Genomic DNA, 22,073 nt, shown 5'->3' with positions numbered 1-22,073 from the left:
ACTAAAGACATGGAGGGTGTATCTGCATCTCCAGAGAAATAGCTAGGCTGCAAAAAATCCTTCACAGACTAAGCTGGACAAGACAAAAACATGAAAATGCACAGAACTATAAGGTCCACAGCAGGTGGACAGCAAAAACAAAGCCAGGACTTATCTTTGAAGAAAAGCACAGCAAACAGGAGAGACCAGAAGGGATGTGAACCCTCCAAAAACAATGGACAACTGGCACTGACTAAAAGATCAAGCAAGGCTATATAGCCCAGCCCAAATTGCAAAAAATAGATACACCTGATAAATGCTGCGATCCAACTACCGCAGCACTACCACTCATAACCACCGGAGGGAACCCAAGAGCAGAATTCACAATAGAGATGCCAGTGTGTTAGATTTCCTGGGAGTAGGAATCCTGAATAGCACACTGGGCAACCTGTGTTGGAAGAACTGGGAGGAGGCTTCCTGAAGAGCACATGCTGGTGTGTTGGGAGGTCCTGGGAGTAGGACCGGATCCCTGAATAGCGCACAGAAAGACTGATTCTGGATGGTCTATGTGGGGGAAGCTACCGTCCTTCAGTGGGCCTGGATTGACTAGGATATGCCACCCAGGCAAGTTAGTGATCCCTGTGAGGCAGCTTTCCCGGAGGAGTGGACTGACAAGGAGTCAGCAGGTGGAGCAAGAGCTCTCGTCAGGTACCTATACAGACTGTTGGTGCTTGTGATGTTCCATGAACTGTGTTGTCTCCCACGGTGACTGAACGGAGTGAGGTTCGGCGTGTTTAGAGACCGCGACCCAGTGTCATATGCGCTGTATGTGACTTGGGACATTGGTGAACTGTACGGCGTACGGACACCCATGGTAACTGGGCAAAGTGAGAGGTCCAGCATGTTTAGTGTCCGTGAGTCAAAGCCGTAAATGAAGTGTTAAGATGAAGCTGCACGTTAATATCACCAGTTGGTGCCTGTTGTGTTTCTAAGAAATGTACATAATGAACTATGCATAAATCGGTTTATGACCCTTTAATAAACCGCATGGACTGTGTTTAAGCGAAAAATCGTACCTGACTACGTTAATCCCGTGCCAAGCGAGTGTCCCCCAATACACTTAGTGAGAGCAATTTTACACAGTACATAATCCTGCTCATAAGGGTCATTCCATGGTAGTTTATGTTACAACACAAAATAGAAACTTACGTTACAAAGATGATGGTAACTTACCCTACAATAAGTTTAATCCAATGGATGGTAACATATTGTAACGTAACAAAAGTTACTATACTATGCGGTAACGTAAGTTATCTATATTTCTTGTAATAAAAACTGTTGCTTTTAACTTGAGAGGTTAAAATAAATTTTTTTAACGTTTCTGGGACTATGGTGTTTAAAAATAGTGCTTCTCCCCTGTTTACCAGAACAGAAGATTTGGCAGACTCATGAAGGACAATTGCCTTTCTTTTTTTGACACGTAAGTTACCAAGTAATAACACTGTATTTTGTATTTAAAGGGAACCTGTCACCCTGTTTTTTCAATATGAGCTAAAAATAGCGTTCAATAGGGCCTGAGCTGTGCTTTACAATAGTGCCTTTATTATCCTCTGATTCTCCACCTTTGCTGCCAAAATACCTTTGTAAAGGTCCGATGGGCATTGCCAAATCGCTGTCTCTCCCCCCGCTCCTCGGCGTGTCAGACGTAACACGATCTGTGAATAGCACAGATTGCGCTCATTTTTGGCGGTTGCGCAGTGCATTAGGCACTAGCGCATGTGCAGTATGTATTGCCCAACTGTTGGCAAAGTATACAACACATCATTGCACATGCGCTGGTTTTCACTGTAACCTCTGTGCCCCGGAAGTCAGTATATGCACAATTTGCATATGCTGACTTCCGGGGCACAGAGGTTACAGTGTAAACCCGCGCATGCGCAATGATGTGCTGTATGCTATGCCCACAGTTGGGCAAAGCATAATGCGCAGGCGTGAGATTACACTGTAATGCGCAGGTGCGAAATACAACGCCAACGGCGGGAAGAAGTTTCTTTGTGAAAACCCGGAGGTGGTGAGAATCGGAGATTAGCCAACGCCTATCAGACCGGACCGGGGTGATTGACAGCCGAAAACGTCGAGTTTACAAAGGTATTTTGGCAGCAAAGGTGGGGAATCAGAGGATAATAAAGGCACTATTGTAAAGCACAGCTCAAGCCCTATTGAACGCTATTTTTTAGCTCATATTGAAGAAACGGGGTGACAGGTTCCCTTTAATTTAATTGTTGAAAAATCAAACGGTGTTGAAATCTCTTGAGATTAGTTTAATGTAAAATAAACATTCACTCCTTTTTGTGCCTGCCTTCAAAGAACAGTCTGTAGCCAGTTTTTGGCTTGTGAATTTAATGAAAGTTACCATGGAATGATGCATAAGGAAGATAACACAAAGCCCTCGGTAAGCTGCATGGTACATGCAAATTAATCTGAGCCCTTGTTGACCCATAATAGAATTTCGTACCTTTGTCATGCAGTTTGCATGTAATATAATACAGAGCCCTTAATATGCTGCGTCTCAAATGTTAACCAGATTCATAGTTTACCTATAACACAACTAAGAGCCATTGTCATGCTGCATGTTATATGCTTAACTAGTCACTCCTAATAGTGCTTAAGTGCTTTGCATCTAATCACCTTAAATAATGATAATATCCTGTTATTGCAGTTATTATAGGGAAGGAGAATACAAAGTTCTTGCGTAAAACCAGTATCTGGTACTCCTGCACTATTAATCCTGCACTTTACAAGCATTGCACTTTGTAAGGCTGCTTTCAGCACTGCATAATTGATCTCTTAAATTAGAGGAAATTATATGTCAATGAAGAATCCTCTTAACATATAGCAGGACTTTTTTCTGCCAAAGGCATTACTTCTCTTTCTGTGGTAGCAGGATTTACTAGAGTATTGCTTTACATTAGCATCATATGCTCAATACAATACTGTACCCTAAAAATTCTGCAGTCCTAGTAGGAGAGCGCATTGATATTTTCACATAACTTGGCTGTCCTGTTACTTACATTGTCCCGCCATTTCAGAATTGTTTTTTTTTAACTTTTACTGTTTTTAATTTTATTCTAATAAATAAATGCATTTTAATTACTGTTTGCAGCTCTTTGGTGTTATTGGGCTTACCACAGCCCACCCTTGGAGTTGCTATGTTCAGTTATCAAGTGCCGACCTCCTACATGCTCTACAACATAGTAGGATATTAGTGATAATTAGTGATGAGCGAATATACTCGTTACTCGAGCATGCTTGGGCGTCCTCCGAGTATTTTTTAGTGCTCGGAAATTTATTTTTTCTTGCCGCAGCTGAATGATTTACATCTGTTAGCCAGCATAACTACATGTGGGGGTTGTCTGGTTGCTAGGGAATCTGCTGTGAATTCTGTGGCCAAGCTCCCTCCTGTGGTCGAGAGTGGTACTTCGGCTGGTTCTGTCTATGAGCTTCCTTTGGTGGATGAGAGTAGTACTGCGGCTTCCGAGTTTCCTTCCTCAGGTGATGAGGTTAAGTCGTTAGGTGCTGCTCTATTTAACTCCACCTGGTGCTTTGATCCTGGCCTCCAGTCAATGTTCTAGTATTGTTCTTGCTTCCTCCTGGATCGTTCCTGTGGCCTGTCCATCCTGCATAAGCTAAGTTTTGCTTGTGTTATTTTTGTGTGCTATTTTTCCTGTCCAGCTTGCTATATTGGTTTTTCTTGCTTGCTGGAAGCTCTGAGACGCAGAGGGAGCACCTCCGTACCGTTAGTCGGTGCGGAGGGTCTTTTTGCCCCTCTAAGTGGTTGTTTGTAGGTTTTTGTGTTGACCGCAAAGCTATCTTTCCTATCCTCGGTCTATTCAGTAAGTCGGGCCTCACTTTGCTAAATCTATTTCATCTCTGTGTTTGTATTTTCATCTTACTCACAGTCATTATATGTGGGGGGCTGCCTTTTCCTTTGGGGAATTTCTCTGAGGCAAGGTAGGCTTATTTTTCTATCTTCAGGGCTAGTTAGTTTCTCAGGCTGTGCCGAGTTGCATAGGGAGCGTTAGGCGCAATCCACGGCTACCTCTAGTGTGGTGTGATAGGATTAGGGATTGCGGTCAGCAGAGTTCCCACGTCTCAGAGCTCGTCCTTTGTTTTTGGTATTTGTCAGGTCACTTTGTGTGCTCTGAACTTCAATGTCCATTGTGGTTCTGAATTACCTGTTCATAACAGGAATCCCCACATGTACTTATGCTGGCTAACAGATGTAAATCATTCAGCTGCGGCAAGAAAAAAATAAAACTCTGAGCACTAAAAAATACTCGGGAGGACCCGAGTAACGAGTATATTCGCTCATCACTAGCGATAATCTAAAGCCATGTGAAGGCCACAACACACGGAATAGTCATGGGTGTCCCGACCTGAACTTTGCAGACTCACTTATGCGTATGATGAGGCTGTCGACTTCGGGTCAGACATACATGAGGTCGTCTAGTTCAGGCCAGGAGAGGAGTCCGGTCTGTGCATCGGGGTCAGTTCTCAGACAGCTAAACAAGGACGTGTGAATCTATCCTCGTGGTAGGTCCCCAGTATATGTAGATTTGTGGAAAAAAAAATCTGCTAAATATTATAGGTCGAGTAGTGAAGGACAATTCACAATCCTGTGCACACGCAATTTTCCAAAAAGTCTACAACCGGTTCCCTTTAAGAAGCACGACAGTGCACATAGTAAGGGCATGATCACACGTAGCAGCATTGCTTTTTTTTCCCGTCATGTCCAATACTGCACTTTGCAGCAACATGTATAAGATTTTTATAACCTCAAGCACGTACTTTTTTCCCTTGCGGTTTTTAACCTGTGGTGTGTTTGTTTCAAATTCTAACATGTCACCTCTTTCTATGTTTTTGCAGCAATTTTTATCCATTATTTTAATGGTATATAGAAAAAGTATATAAAAAAGCGCATAAAAATAAGCATAACACAGCGTTTTTTATGAAAACACTCATGCAGAAAAAGACATACCACAAAAGCTACATGTGAACGTACCCTAATAGTTCCCGTTCATCGTTTTACAGATTTCTCGTCCGTTATGGTGGTCCATTTCCCATCAAGGAAAAGCTTGGGCAGGTCGCCTCTGTTCTGACCGGTGTTTTGCATAATTATGTTGTTTTAGAGCCATGAACGGTTGGATGACTGACGACAATAGTTACATCCACAAACAGTTTTTACCCATCATCAAAAAAATGAACCTGACAACTGGGAAGAAAATGTAGTCCCATGGCAGACAAAGGAAGGGATTACCAGCCGCAGCCCTGAATACCCCATTATTGAAGCAGGCTTCAAAGCATCTTTGTCAGAGCTGAATGCTCTTGAAGAACACGGAGTTTGAGTAACCAGTAGAGCCGGCTTGTTCTTCACTTCTGTGCGGCAACAATGAAGGACCTCAGAAGTGACAGACTGCAGGCATGGGACACAAGTAGTCATATAAGGCAAGGGAAAGATCTAACACGCCGATGTGTAAGAACCCTCTAGAAATTACGGGAAACAGCTTAATGCATCCACTAGTGTAAGGTCACAATAAATCAGAATATGGAGCAGAAGACCTGAGGAAACCAGCACGTGGCCACATCCCAGTAACTCTGCACTCCGGGGTGGAGATTGTCTCATTCATCACTACAGGAGCCGATAATGAACTTCATGGATAGCCACAGAAAACATACAACTACTTCTGTTTCCGGGTATGTGCACACGATGCAGATTTAGTGCAGAATTGGTGCAGAACTGCAGCAGATTTAGTGCAGAAATGCTGCAGAACTGCACTGTACAATGTAAATCAATGTGGAAAAAAAAAGCTGTGCACATGGTGCAGAAAAATCTGCGCAGAAACGCTGCAGATTTCAAAGAAGTGCACGTCGCTTCTTTTGTGCAGTTCTGCAGCAGTTTTTTCTGCACCATGTGCACAGCTTTTTTTTCACATTGATTTGCAAACTGCACAGAAACTGCACAGAAACTGCACAGAAACTGCAGATGCAGAGTTAGTGCAGAAAATTCTGCACCACATTTCCTAAGTAAAATCTTAGGTGTGTTGGGAAGTGAAGCAGGAGCAATGGGAGATAAGATCCTATAATAAAACAATTGTGTCTAGAGAACTACCGCAATTTCATTTTGGGTATTCTGGCCAAAAAATTGCAACCTACTCACTGGATTGGTGATGAAAATGGTTTCAGTCAGGATTTCCAACAACTTGTTCTCCGGCACATTACTAAAACGGGGGACTCTGCCCCACATCGGCAATGTTTCTGGCACTGGAATAGGATTGAGTTACCATGGTCATTTATCAGTGTGAGTCGGAAAAGCTTAAAAAATGAAATTGGACTAAAAATTGCAAAATATATATGCTTGCTAGTGATGAGCGAGTATACTCGTTTCTCGGGTTTTCCCAAGCACGCTCGGGTGGTCTCCGAGTACTTGTGACTGCTCGGAGATTTAGGTTTTGTTGCCTCAGCTGGATGATTTATGGCTGCGAGCCAGGCTGAGTACATGTGGGGGTTGCCTGGTTGCCAGGGAATCCCCACATGTAATCAAGCTGTCTACAACCCGCAAATCATGCAGCTGTGGTGACGAAAACTAAATCTCCGAGCAGTCACAAGTACTCGGAGACCACCCGAGCGTGCTTGGGAAAACCCGAGAAACGAGTATACTCGCTCATCACTAATACTTGCCTCACAAATGGCCCAGCGCCTTTGCTCCATCTCCACATGCGCTGATGTAACTTTAGTGGCCACAGGAAATGCTGCTGCGTGGACAGACATGAGACAGACGGGGACCAGTGGCAATCCGTCACCACGTTTTTGCTACCTCATCTGAGAGGAGCATGATGTAGAGACCGAGACTCTGCTTCCAGCAATGTGTCACTTACTGGGCTGCTTGCTGTTATTCGGATTACCATAAATAATTTTTCTGTGCTGGGGATCTTCTCAGTTCATACTGTACACTGTGCATAGGCAGTAATGTACTAGTGGTGGGGGTGGGGTTATACAGAGCTCATAAATATGGTGGACTACATGGAAGAAGGTTAACTAGTTCTGTAGTGATAATCTCCTGATGAAACAGGTATTTTATTAAAACTACAGCAAGCAGCCTAGTAAGCGACATCACTGGAATCGGGGTCTCTGTTCCTACATTATGCTGCTCCAAGACTAGATGGAAAAAACTGGTTACAGATTCTCTTTAAATGCTAGAAATATATATAAATATATATATATATATATATATATATATATATATATATATATATATATATATATATATATATATATATATATATATATATATATATATATATATATATATATATATATATACACACACACACACAGTACAGACCAAAAGTTTGGACATACCTTCTCATTTAAAGATTTTTCTGTATTTTCATGACTATGAAAATTGTACACTCACACTGAAGGCATCAAAACTGTGAATTAACACATGTGGAATTATATACTTAACAAAAAAGTGTGAAACAACTGAAATTATGTCTTATATTCTAGGTTCTTTAAAGTAGCCACCTTTTGCTTTGATGACTGCTTTGCACACTCTTGGCATTCTCTTGAGAGCTTCAAGAGGTAGTCACCGGGAATGGTCTTCCAACAGTCTTGAAGGAGTTCCCAGAGATGCTTAGCACTTGTTGGCCCTTTTGCCTTCACTCTGCGGTCCAGCTCACAACAAACGATCTCGATTGGGTTCAGTTCTGGTGACTGTGAAGGCCAGGTCATCTGGCGTAGCACCCCATCACTCTACTTCTTGGTCAAATAGCCCTTACACAGCCTGGAGGTGTGTTTTGGGTCATTGTCCTGTTGAAAAATAATTGATGGTCCAACTAAACGCACACCGGCTGGAATAGCATGCCACTGCAAGACGTATTGGTAGCCATGCTGGTTCAATATGCCTTCAATTTTGAATAAATCCCCAACAGTGTCACCAGCAAAGCACCCCCACACCATCACACCTCCTCCTCCATGCTTCACGGTGGGAACCAGGCATGTAGAGTCCATCCGTTCACCTTTTCTGCATCACACAAAGACACGGTGGTTGGAACCAAAGATCTCAAATTTGGACTCATCAGAGCAAAGCACAGATTTCCACTGGTCTAATGCCAATTCCTTGTGTTCTTTAGCCCAAACAAGTCTCTTCTGCTTGTTGCCTGTCCTTAGCAGTGGTTTCCTAGCAGCTATTTTAGCATGAAGGCCTGCTGCACAAAGTCTCTTCTTAACAGTTGTTGCAGAGATGTGTCTGCTGCTATAACTCTGTGTGGCATTGACCTGGTCTCTATTCTGAGCTGCTGTTAACCTGCGATTTCTGAGGCTGGTGACTCAGATAAACTTATCCTCAGAAGCAGAGGTGACTCTTGGTCTTCCTTTCCTGGGGCGGTTCTCATGTGAGCCAGTTTCTTTGCAGCGCTTGATTGTTTTTGCAACTGCACTTTGGGACACTTTCAAAGTTTGCCCAATTTTTCGGACTGACTGACCTTCATTTCTTAAAGTAATGATGGTCACTAGTTTTTCTTTACTTAGCTGCTTTTTTCTTCCCATAATACAAATTCTAGCAGTCTATTCAATAGGACTATCAGCTGTGTATCCACCAGACTTCTGCACAACACAACTGATGGTCCCAACCCCATTTATAAGCCAAGAAATCCTACTTATTAAACCTGACAGGGCACACCTGTGAAGTGAAAACCATTCCCGGTGACTACCTCTTGAAGCTCATCAAGAGAATGCCAAGAGTGTGCAAAGCAATCATCAAAGCAAAAGGTGGCTACTTTGAAGAACCTAGAATATAACACATATTTTCAGTTGTTTCACACTTTTTTGTTAAGTATATAATTCCACATGTGTTAATTCATAGTTTTGATGCCCTCAGTGTGAATTTACAATTTTCATAGTCATGAAAATACAGAAATCTTTAAATGAGAAGGTGTATCCAAACTTTTGGTCTGATATATATATATATATATATTCTGAAATAAATTTCCCCACAACGTGCAGTAGTTTTTTAATCTATATGATGTGATATGAAGTCAGTTTTGTTCTCATGTAAACAGACTATGCACAGTTGCACTTGAAAGCTTGAGAACTTTTCAGAATTTTCCTTATTTCTGCACAAGTTTGTCCTAAAATTACATCTCATTTTCACATACTTTTGTCACAGCAATATTAGATAATTTCTCTTTTAAAAAAAAAAAAAAAAAAAAGATAAATGTGAATTTTTTTTTAACTTTTCACGTGATGTCAGCACCCCACAGCCAATGTCAGACAACAGGTGCTGCAATGGAGCCTCACCGATGGACTTGGGAAGGAGAGTACAGAGCGGATGTAACATAGTAACATAGTAACATAGTTAGTAAGGCCGAAAAAAGACATTTGTCCATCCAGTTCAGCCTATATTCCATCATAATAAATCCCCAGATCTACGTCCTTCTACAGAACCTAATAATTGTATGATACAATATTGTTCTGCTCCAGGAAGACATCCAGGCCTCTCTTGAACCCCTTGACTGAGTTCGCCATCACCACCTCCTCAGGCAAGCAATTCCAGATTCTCACTGCCCTAACAGTAAAGAATCCTCTTCTATGTTGGTGGAAAAACCTTCTCTCCTCCAGACGCAAAGAATGCCCCCTTGTGCCCGTCACCTTCCTTGGTATAAACAGATCCTCAGCGAGATATTTGTATTGTCCCCTTATATACTTATACATGGTTATTAGATCACCCCTCAGTCGTCTTTTTTCTAGACTAAATAATCCTAATTTCGCTAATCTATCTGGGTATTGTAGTTCTCCCATCCCCTTTATTAATTTTGTTGCCCTCCTTTGTACTCTCTCTAGTTCCATTATATCCTTCCTGAGCACCGGTGCCCAAAACTGGACACAGTACTCCATGTGCGGTCTAACTAGGGATTTGTACAGAGGCAGTATAATGCTCTCATCATGTGTATCCAGACCTCTTTTAATGCACCCCATGATCCTGTTTGCCTTGGCAGCTGCTGCCTGGCACTGGCTGCTCCAGGTAAGTTTATCATTAACTAGGATCCCCAAGTCCTTCTCCCTGTCAGATTTACCCAGTGGTTTCCCGTTCAGTGTGTAATGGTGATATTGATTCCCTCTTCCCATGTGTATAACCTTACATTTATCATTGTTAAACCTCATCTGCCACCTTTCAGCCCAAGTTTCCAACTTATCCAGATCCATCTGTAGCAGAATACTATCTTCTCTTGTATTAACTGCTTTACATAGTTTTGTATCATCTGCAAATATCGATATTTTACTGTGTAAACCTTCTACCAGATCATTAATGAATATGTTGAAGAGAACAGGTCCCAATACTGACCCCTGCGGTACCCCACTGGTCACAGCGACCCAGTTAGAGACTATACCATTTATAACCACCCTCTGCTTTCTATCACTAAGCCAGTTACTAACCCATTTACACACATTTTCCCCCAGACCAAGCATTCTCATTTTGTGTACCAACCTCTTGTGCGGCACGGTATCAAACGCTTTGGAAAAATCGAGATATACCACGTCCAATGACTCACCGTGGTCCAGTCTATAGCTTACCTCTTCATAAAAACTGATTAGATTGGTTTGACAGGAGCGATTTCTCATAAACCCATGCTGATATGGAGTTAAACAGTTATTCTCATTGAGATAATCCAGAATAACATCCCTCAGAAACCCTTCAAATATTTTACCAACAATAGAGGTTAGACTTACTGGCCTATAATTTCCAGGTTCACTTTTAGAGCCCTTTTTGAATATTGGCACCACATTTGCTATGCGCCAGTCCTGCGGAACAGACCCTGTCGCTATAGAGTCACTAAAAATAAGAAATAATGGTTTATCTATTACATTACTTAGTTCTCTTAGTACTCGTGGGTGTATGCCATCCGGACCCGGAGATTTATCTATTTTAATCTTATTTAGCCGGTTTCGCACCTCTTCTTGGGTTAGATTGGTGACCCTTAATATAGGGTTTTCATTGTTTCTTGGGATTTCACCTAGCATTTCATTTTCCACCGTGAATACCGTGGAGAAGAAGGTGTTTAATATGTTAGCTTTTTCCTCGTCATCTACAACCATTCTTTCCTCACTATTTTTTAAGGGGCCTACATTTTCAGTTTTTATTCTTTTACTATTGATATAGTTGAAGAACAGTTTGGGATTAGTTTTACTCTCCTTAGCAATGTGCTTCTCTGTTTCCTTTTTGGCAGCTTTAATTAGTTTTTTAGATAAAGTATTTTTCTCCCTATAGTTTTTTAGAGCTTCAATGGTGCCATCCTGCTTTAGTAGTGCAAATGCGTTCTTTTTACTGTTAATTGCCTGTCTTACTTCTTTGTTTAGCCACATTGGGTTTTTCCTATTTCTAGTCCTTTTATTCCCACAAGGTATAAACCGCTTACACTGCCTATTTAGGATGTTCTTAAACATTTCCCATTTATTATCTGTATTCTCATTTCTGAGGATATTGTCCCAGTCTACCAGATTAAGGGCATCTCTAAGCTGTTCAAACTTTGCCTTCCTAAAGTTCAATGTTTTTGTGACTCCCTGACAAGTCCCCCTAGTGAAAGACAGGTGAAACTGCACAATATTGTGGTCGCTATTTCCTAAATGCCCAACCACCTGCAGATTTGTTATTCTGTCAGGTCTATTAGATAGTATTAGGTCTAAAAGTGCTGCTCCTCTGGTTGGATTCTGCACCAATTGTGAAAGATAATTTTTCTTGGTTATTAGCAGAAACCTGTTGCCTTTATGGGTTTCACAGGTTTCTGTTTCCCAGTTAATATCCGGGTAGTTAAAGTCCCCCATAACCAGGACCTCATTATGGGTTGCAGCTTCATCTATCTGCTTTAGAAGTAGACTTTCCATGCTGTCTGTTATATTTGGGGGTTTGTAACAGACCCCAATGAGAATTTTGTTACCATTTTTCCCTCCATGAATTTCAACCCATATGGACTCGACATCCTCATTCCCTTCGCTAATATCCTCCCTTAAAGTGGACTTTAGACAAGACTTTACATAGAGACAAACCCCTCCTCCTCTCCGATTTTTACGATCCTTTCTAAACAGACTGTAACCCTGTAAGTTAACTGCCCAGTCATAGCTTTCATCTAACCATGTCTCGGTTATTCCCACTATGTCAAAGTTACCTGTAGATATTTCTGCTTCTAGTTCTTCCATCTTGTTTGTCAGGCTTCTGGCGTTTGCGAGCATGCAGTTTAGAGGATTTTGTTTTGTTCCAATCTCCTCACTGTGGATTGTTTTAGAAATGTTCTTACCTCCCTTCTGAGTATGTTTTCCTGGGTCGTCTTTGTTCGAGTCTAATGTTTTTCTTCCCGTCCCCTCTTCTTCTAGTTTAACGCCCTCCTGATGAGTGTAGCGAGTCTTCTGGCGAATGTGTGTTTCCCAGGTTTGTTGAGGTGTAGTCCGTCTCTGGCGAGGAGTCCATCATACCAGTAATTCACACCGTGGTCCAGGAATCCAAATCCTTGTTGTCTGCACCATCGTCTTAGCCAGTTGTTTGCATCAAGGATCCTGTTCCATCTCCTGGTGCCATGCCCGTCTACTGGAAGGATAGAAGAAAAAACTACCTGTGCATCCAGTTCCTTTACTTTCTTCCCCAACTCTTCAAAGTCCTTGCAGATTGTCGGTAGGTCCTTCCTTGCCGTGTCATTGGTGCCAACATGTATCAGAAGAAATGGGTGGACGTCCTTGGAGCTGAAGAGCTTTGGTATCCTATCGGTCACATCCTTGATCATCGCACCTGGAAGGCAGCATACTTCTCTTGCAGTTATGTCCGGTCTGCAGATGGCTGCTTCGGTGCCTCTCAGTAGTGAGTCTCCCACCACCACCACTCTTCGTTGCTTCTTGGCTGTACTTTTTGCTGTCACTTGTTGCTGTGTGCCCTTTTCTTTTTTGCTTGCTGGTATTGCTTCATTCTTAGGTGTGCCATCTTCATCCTCTACAAAGATTTGATATCGGTTCTTCAGTTGTGTGGTTGGTGATTTCTCCATGGTCTTCTTGCTTCTTTTGGTCACATGCTTCCACTCATCTGCTTTTGGAGGTTCTCTGACACTTTTTGCACCTTCTGTGACCAGTAGAGATGCTTCTGTTCTGTCTAGAAAGTCTTCATTCTCTTTGATGAGTTTCAAAGTTGCTATTCTTTCTTCCAGACCCCGCACCTTTTCTTCTAAAAGGGCCACTAGTCTACACTTCTGACAGGTGAAATTGGATTCTTCTTCTGGTCGATCTGTGAACATGTAGCACATGCTGCAGCTCACCATGTAGGTTGTCACATCTGCCATGTTGCTCCTAGATCCTGCTGACTTGCTGTGTGTTTTCCTTCTTGTGTAATCTACTCAGCCAAGCTCTCTTGCAATAATGTCCTACAGGCAAAAATTCACGCGCCGTAAGGCGCGCGGTTTGGTGATGCTTTCGAAGCAGCTGGTCCCGGCTGTATCCAACGATCTTCTAGCTTAGGGAGACTTCGCTTCTCCCAGAAGGCACCTGGAATATGCAAATTAGCCTCCTGAAGCTTGAATCCCTGGTTTGGTGATGCTTTCGAAGCAGCTGGTCCCGGCTGTATCCAACGATCTTCTAGCTTAGGGAGACTTCGCTTCTCCCAGAAGGCACCTGGAATATGCAAATTAGCCTCCTGAAGCTTGAATCCCTGGTTTGAAGCTTGAATCCCTGGTTTGAAGCTTGAATCCCTGGATGTTTAATAATAATAGCCTGCAGCTGGGTACGGACATTTACTAAAAGGCAACAACCCCCTTAAGCCAGTCAGACTCTGTATCAAAGGGCTCATACTCACTTGCGAGAAACTCGGATGAGTCTCGCACGTCAATACCCGGCACTAAGATCGGAGCGTGCGGCCACATAGCAATACATGCAGCCGCACGCTCCGCTCCTGAGTGCCGGGTATTGATGTGCAAGACTCATCAGAGTTTCTCGCAAGTGAGTATGAGCCCAAATGCACAGACTGCTAATGTCCTGATTACACAGGGCGATATGCTGCTGAGAACGATTAACTTTTAATCAAGCCAAAAGTTGATTTCACCTGACGAACGAGCGGTGTGCTCTTTTGTTGAGTGATTGGCAGTCTGTACTTACTGACTGAACATTGACATTGAGGATTTCACGGACTGCTCCCTCCCTATAAGGCTATGTGCACACGTAGGTGGGATGTCTGCAGATTTTTCCGCACCTGTTTTTGTAAATCTGCAGGTAAACCGCACTGCGGATTACCTGCGGAATTACCTTTGTTTTTTGTGCAGATTCCACCTGCGGTTTTACACCTGCGGATTCCTATTATGGAGCAGGTGTAAACCGCAGCAGAATCCGAAGAATTGACATGCTGCGGAATGTAAACCGCTGCGTTTCCGCACGTTTTTTTCCGCAGCATGTGCGGATTTTGTTTTCCATAGGTTTACATGGTACTGTAAACTCATGGAAAACAGATCCGCAGTGTGTAACATAGTAACATAGTTAGTAAGGCCGAAAAAAGACATTTGTCCATCCAGTTCAGCCTATATTCCATCATAATAAATCCCCAGATCTACGTCCTTCTACAGAACCTAATAATTGTATGATACAATATTGTTCTGCTCCAGGAAGACATCCAGGCCTCTCTTGAACCCCTCGACTGAGTTCGCCATCACCACCTCCTCAGGCAAGCAATTCCAGATTCTCACTGCCCTAACAGTAAAGAATCCTCTTCTATGTTGGTGGAAAAACCTTCTCTCCTCCAGACGCAAAGAATGCCCCCTTGTGCCCGTCACCTTCCTTGGTATAAACAGATCCTCAGCGAGATATTTGTATTGTCCCCTTATATACTTATACATGGTTATTAGATCGCCCCTCAGTCGTCTTTTTTCTAGACTAAATAATCCTAATTTCGCTAATCTATCTGGGTATTGTAGTTCTCCCATCCCCTTTATTAATTTTGTTGCCCTCCTTTGTACTCTCTCTAGTTCCATTATATCCTTCCTGAGCACCGGTGCCCAAAACTGGACACAGTACTCCATGTGCGGTCTAACTAGGGATTTGTACAGAGGCAGTATAATGCTCTCATCATGTGTATCCAGACCTCTTTTAATGCACCCCATGATCCTGTTTGCCTTGGCAGCTGCTGCCTGGCACTGGCTGCTCCAGGTAAGTTTATCATTAACTAGGATCCCCAAGTCCTTCTCCCTGTCAGATTTACCCAGTGGTTTCCCGTTCAGTGTGTAATGGTGACATTGATTCCTTCTTCCCATGTGTATAACCTTACATTTATCATTGTTAAACCTCATCTGCCACCTTTCAGCCCAAGTTTCCAACTTATCCAGATCCATCTGTAGCAGAATACTATCTTCTCTTGTATTAACTGCTTTACATAGTTTTGTATCATCTGCAAATATCGATATTTTACTGTGTAAACCTTCTACCAGATCATTAATGAATATGTTGAAGAGAACAGGTCCCAATACTGACCCCTGCGGTACCCCACTGGTCACAGCGACCCAGTTAGAGACTATACCATTTATAACCACCCTCTGCTTTCTATCACTAAGCCAGTTACTAACCCATTTACACACATTTTCCCCCAGACCAAGCATTCTCATTTTGTGTACCAACCTCTTGTGCGGCACGGTATCAAACGCTTTGGAAAAATCGAGATATACCACGTCCAATGACTCACCGTGGTCCAGCCTATAGCTTACCTCTTCATAAAAACTGATTAGATTGGTTTGACAGGAGCGATTTCTCATAAACCCATGGTGTACATACCATAACAACGCGCTGTAAATGCACCTTAACACTATGTTCACATAGGGCAGACAGAATCCGACAGGGCACTTGTTCATTCACACATAAGGTTGAAAAGTTCATAGCAAATTGAAAACCTCATCCACACTCTCCAGAAAAAAGTCTGCATGGAAAGGACATGAAGTCATTCAAAAGTGTGCAATGGATGGAGTGAAATCTGCAGAATAGACACTACCGATTTTGATAATTTTTTTTTTTTAGTTTGAGTATACCATTAGAGAATCTGGAAGTCATGGAAGGAAGACCCCCCCCAAGGTTCTTGCTTGCAGCAATTCATGGACCACCACAGTTGGGCTACATAAACCTGACTACAGGCCACTACATCTATAAAGCCACTACATCCAGACCAAACCATGATGAGCAGACCCCTTAGTAATAATGCACCCTTCGGTCACTACAGCAGGGTCTTTACTTATTGCCTTCGTTCAGGTGGTCCCTTGTCAAATACTGCACAGTTCACTTTTAGGACCCTCAATCCAGTGTGACAGAATTGTCACACTGAGCCCGGCTCGTGAAGTCACTACAGGTACCAAAAATCATAGGTCACAATGAGGAGCGACCACAGGAGGCGTCACTGAGACATAGCCATGATGAGCACAAAGATCGGCTCCTCTGACAGCTCCGCTGTCCGTGATGGCATGCCCTATTGTAGTCATTCAGGGTAAACTTCCCATAACTCTGCATTGTGCCGTTCCTCTGTTACGCCTCTGGAAATATATGAATAAATTGACACTTGGGCGTTACGAGCTGGGGGTGCGTCCGTACACACTGACATTGTCCAATCAGTGCTGACAGTTTCGGGCTGTACGTGACAACTCCCAGTTATCAATTTATTCAGACATTTCCAGATGTAAAACCAAAGGACCAGACCAACAAAGTATCCATGAGCAGTTTGTTTAAAAAAAACTGGCTTTACTCACCTTCCCCAGGTTCTGCGCTGATGCCTGAGAAGCCTGCTATTGTCTGCAGTGCTGACATCACATGGACAGCCAATCAGTGAGCTCAGAGACTCTGCCCATACAGACTTAATGGGCGACTGAGCTCACTGATTGGCTGCCACACTGCTGACATGACGTCAGCACTGTAGCCAGGAACAGATGTAGTGGTGGAGACTCAGCGAGGCGAGTAACGTAGTTTAGGGTTTTTTCTAAGTGACAACCTCTATAAAAGGGAATCTGTAACAAGTTTTTTGCCACCTAATCTGAGAGCAGCTTAATGTAGGGATAGAGACCATGAATCCAGTGATGTGTCACCTGCTGGTGCTGTCTGCTGTAGGTTCGATTATCTACTGCTGATAAAACAGTGATTTTATCATTGGAGGGACCAGTAAATGTGCTGCCATGTCGTCCTCCATATTTGTAAACTCTGTATAATCCTGCCCCCACCACTGATTGGCAGCTTTCTGTGTGCACTGTGCATAGGCAAACAGTTGCCAATCAGTGGTGTGGATGAAGATATACCGAGCTCATGAATATGGAGGACGACATGGTAGCAGATTTACTAGTCCACCAGTGATAATCTCCTGCTGATAAAACAGCAATTTTTTTTAGTCAAAACTGCAGCAAGCAATCCAGTAAGTGTCATACCACTATAATCAGGGAATCTGTATCTACATTATTCAGATTAGGTGGCAAAAACCTAGTGACAAATTCCCTTTAATGGAAAAATGCAAGTATTTACTACAACATGGGAGGAGAATGGAAAGCACCTTATGAGGTTTCTAACTAAAAGAGCAAAATATAAGACCCAAAGCAAATGTTACAAGGGTTAAAGCAGTGTTCCCCAACTCCAGTCATCAAGAGCCACCAACAGGTCATGTTTTCAGGATTTCCTTATTTCACAGGTTATGGATTTATTGCCTGTGAAAGTGATGCAATTATCACCTGGGCAATACTAAGCAAATCTTGAAAACATGACCTGTTGGTGACTATGAGGACCGGAGTTGGGGAACACTGAGTTACAGGCTCAAGACATTGATGGTTTTTAGGACAGACCATTATTATGGGATCAGGGTATGAAACTGAGGACCCCCACCAATCTACTCTGTACAAACTGTATAAAGGGGCTTACACCAGCACTGACCCTTTCAGACACCTCATCGGCAGAGGAAGCCAAAGCCTCCTGATCAGATATAGACGGCGTTTCCGAATAACGGGCTCATGTGTCCTCCGGTAAAAATACAATGCCTTCACAATCCTCTCATGATCTCACAGACCCCTAAAAAAGCCACTAAACGTCAAAACATCGATACACCAGACTGTTAGGAACACCGCATCATCTGTCAGACAGAGGGGAAAACCATGAACAGGCACCACCAGCATGGTAGTGAGCAGAACTACAACACTGCGCAGGAGGTCACAGCACACTCAGACGTGGGCAACATATGTCTGGCACAAGGTACTCAACATTGGGCACCCCTGGGCGAGAGCAGACCTCTGGGCCGGTTGCTGGTGGGGAGGAGACATTTGGGACCGACCCACGGTGGGTGGGGCAAGTCACAAGGGAAGAAGAAACTCGGGGATGGCCCGTAGTGGGGAGGAGACCCCCAGAGTCGGCGGCCGGCAGGGACCAGACAGACACTCAGTATCAGCAGACACTCGTGGGCTGACCCTGGCATGGGGCAGAAGACCCCCGGCCAGCCACTAGAGGGAAGTAGACACTTGGGGTTCCGGGGACAGTAGAACAGCAGACCCCCAAGGCTGGCAGGATGCACACTCTTGGGGTTGTGTGAGCGGTAGACCCCCCACGGCAGACCCCTGGCAGGGAGCAGACTCTTGGGAGTTGGAGCAGACACTTGGGGTTACAGGGACCGCAGTCTCCTGGAGCTGGCCGCTGGCAAGGAGCAGACACTCGGTGTCGTGCGGGCAGCGGACCACCCGGGACCAGCCCATGGCTGGGAGCAGACACTAGGGGTCGTGTGGGCAGTGGACACCCGGGACCAGCCCGTGGCTGGGAGCAGACACTAGGGGTCGTGTGGGCAGAGGACCCCCAGGCCGGCCCCTGGCAGGGAGCAGACACTCGGGGTCGTGTGGGCAGAGGACCCCCGGGACCAGCCCATGGCTGGGAGCAGACACTCGGGGTCGTGTGGGCAGTGGACCCCCAGGACCAGCCCGTGGCTGGGAGCAGACACTAGGGGTTGTGCGGGCAGAGGACCCCCAGGCCAGCCCCTGGCAGGGAGCAGACACTAGGGGTCGTGTGGGCAGTGGACCCCCGGGACCAGCCCATGGCGGGGAGCAGACACTAGGGGTCGTGTGGGCAGTGGACAACTGGGACAAGCCCGTGGCTGGGAGCAGACACTAGGGGTCGTGTGGGCAGAGGACCCCCGGGCCGGCCCCTGGCGGGGAGCAGACACTAGGGGTCGTGTGGGCAGAGAACCCCTGGGCCGGCCCCTGGCGGGGAGCAGACACTAGGGGTCGTGTGGGCAGTGGACCCCCGGGCCGGCCCCTGGCGGGGAGCAGACACTAGGGGTCGTGTGGGCAGAGGACCCCTGGGCCGGCCCCTGGCGGGGAGCAGACACTAGGGGTCGTGTGGGCAGAGGACCCCTGGGCCGGCCCCTGGCGGGGAGCAGACACTAGGGGTCGTGTGGGCAGAGGACCCCTGGGCCGGCCCCTGGCGGGGAGCAGACACTAGGGGTCGTGTGGGCAGAGAACCCCTGGGCCGGCCCCTGGCGGGGAGCAGACACTAGGGGTCGTGTGGGCAGAGGACCCCTGGGCCGGCCCCTGGCGGGGAGCAGACACTAGGGGTCGTGTGGGCAGAGAACCCCTGGGCCGGCCCCTGGCGGGGAGCAGACACTAGGGGTCGTGTGGGCAGTGGACCCCCGGGACCAGCCCATGGCGGGGAGCAGACACTAGGGGTCGTGTGGGCAGAGAACCCCTGGGCCGGCCCCTGGCGGGGAGCAGACACTAGGGGTCGTGTGGGCAGTGGACCCCCGGGACCAGCCCATGGCGGGGAGCAGACACTAGGGGTCGTGTGGGCAGAGGACCCCCGGGCCGGCCCCTGGCGGGGAGCAGACACTAGGGGTCGTGTGGGCAGAGGACCCCCGGGCCGGCCCCTGGCGGGGAGCAGACACTAGGGGTCGTGTGGGCAGAGGACCCCCGGGCCGGCCCCTGGCGGGGAGCAGACACTAGGGGTCGTGTGGGCAGAGGACCCCCGGGCCGGCCCCTGGCGGGGAGCAGACACTAGGGGTCGTGTGGGCAGAGGACCCCCGGGCCGGCCCCTGGCGGGGAGCAGACACTAGGGGTCGTGTGGGCAGAGGACCCCCGGGCCGGCCCCTGGCGGGGAGCAGACACTCGGGTCGCAGACACTTGGCCGGCAGCGCAGACAGACATGTAGTCTGCTGAGATTGGAACACTCTGTCCCGGGCCTCTTTCAGATCCCGCCTCCTGCTGCTTCCTATTGGGTGTCCTACCTGTCACTTGTTCATACTCCGCCTCCTATTGGCTGTGCTCTGCAGCCCTCAGGACGGGGGCGTCTCCCCGGTCTGGGCCTCTCTGAACCTCTGGGGTATTTGGGGCGTTGTGTCGGAGAATCCGTACGTGACATGCAGCGTGTGGGTTACGGACGCCTCAGCTCTCGGCCGCGGTCTCTCACCGTGTCAGGTTTCTGTTCCCTCCGAGTCCCGGCCCCGTTCTCCTCCGGCAGCAACCTACAGCAGCGCGGGCGCCCCGATCGTCGACTCTCGCGAGAACAACATGGGCGGGGCAGGCTCCGGCCTCGTGACGTGCAGCACTTCCAGCTGACTGTCAGGGGATGGGGAGGGGCCAGACGCTGACATCTAAGGGGGCGGAGCTATGATGACTGACAGGAATGTGAGTGGGTGGAGCCGAGGGTCCGCCGTGGTATGTGGGCGGGCTGTCTATGGGAATCTCGGCGTCAAAAGATGCAGAGCGCCCTCTGCTGGTCATGTGATATTACTACATGTATGTGCTATGTGTACGAAGTGGAGTTCTGCTGCTGAGATGACAGAATAGGAGACCCCCAACTGTGAGATAGGAGAGGGGGCTCCGGCTGTGGAGTGCGCCCCCACAGGATGACGCCCTCACAGCAGCAGCCCTCTTACCTGGCCTGCAGCCTGCCCTCTGTCATGTGATGTCAGACTGTCACATGACCTGGCGGTCCTTCTGATTTGGAGCAGGACATGTTCCTTGTGCGCCTCTGACTCCTGAGGAAACAGATGCGGCTGAACTTGCGACAAATTCCTGTTTTTAGATTTTTTTTCCCCCAATTTTTATGATTCTATGATTCCTTACAGAGCCGTGAGTCACATTAAGTTAAGTTCACACTGGGCATTTTTGCTGCTTTTTTAATGCTAATTTTCAGCTACTTTGTACAGTACCACCAAAGCCTATGGGATTTCAGAAATCTCATGCACACACAATGGTTTTTTGCGTGATCAGTATTTTGTGCTTTGCAGCGTTTTTTCCCCCATTGACTTGAATGGATGGTGAAAAAACGCTACAAATACACTAGGTTGTCTTTTGTAGCGTATGTGCTGCAGAAAAGTCAAGGACACCCGGATGTGACGTCACACTCGGCTCCGCTACATCTAGATGGCAGGCTGCATGATGCGTCTATACAGCCTGTCATCCAGCAGAGCGGACGCGATCCCCATTCACTTGAATGGGGGGTCCGACCTTACAGTGTTTGACACACTGTCATATGCATGACAGCACGGCTAACACCGCTTCTGATCGGCGGGGAAATCCTTCCTGCCGGTCAGAGAGCTGCGGTTCCCACGCTGTCAGAAGTCAGCGTGATCACTCAGCTGTGATCGGAGGTGTAAACTTCACCTCCGATCACTGGTGTCAGCTGATGGGACTACTGCTCCCATCATCTGACACCTACAGCCGCTAATTACAGTGAACGCAGGAGCGGCAGATGGGAGTTTTCATCCTCCACACCTGCGCTATAAATAAATTAAAAAAAAAAAAAAGCGTGGGTTCCCCCCTAATTTTGATAACCAGCCAGACAAAACTCACAGCTGGGGGCTGCAACCCCCTGATGTCAGCTTCAGCAAGGCTAGTTATCAAAAATAGAGGGGTTCTCACGCTTTTTTTTAAAAAAAAATATTTAAATAATTTTAAAAAACGGCGTGGGGTCACCCCGACTTTTGACAACCAGCCTTGCTAAAGCTCACAGCTGGGGGCTGGTATTCTCAGGCTTGTAAGGGGCCATTGATATAGGCCCCCCAGCCTAAAAATAGCAGCCCACAG

General features: G+C 46.2%; 1 protein-coding gene across 2 annotated transcripts in view; it reads right to left on the bottom strand.

Moving 5' to 3' along the window:
- LOC138670945 (cyclic AMP-dependent transcription factor ATF-7-like) overlaps positions 1–20,546 on the bottom strand; it is a 105,145-nt gene extending 84,599 nt beyond the window's left edge. The window contains exon 1 of one of the 2 annotated variants that reach the window (XM_069758742.1): positions 20,270–20,546. The gene's annotated coding sequence lies outside the window, so the exon portion shown is untranslated. The remainder of the gene's footprint in view (positions 1–20,269) is intronic. The other variant, XM_069758743.1, reaches the window with a different exon arrangement.
- Positions 20,547–22,073: the final 1,527 nt, after the last annotated feature.

This window comes from Ranitomeya imitator, chromosome 3, assembly GCF_032444005.1.
Source record: "Ranitomeya imitator isolate aRanImi1 chromosome 3, aRanImi1.pri, whole genome shotgun sequence".
Lineage (NCBI taxonomy): Eukaryota > Metazoa > Chordata > Amphibia > Anura > Dendrobatidae > Ranitomeya > Ranitomeya imitator.
This window is presented reverse-complemented; position numbering and strand designations above follow the sequence as displayed.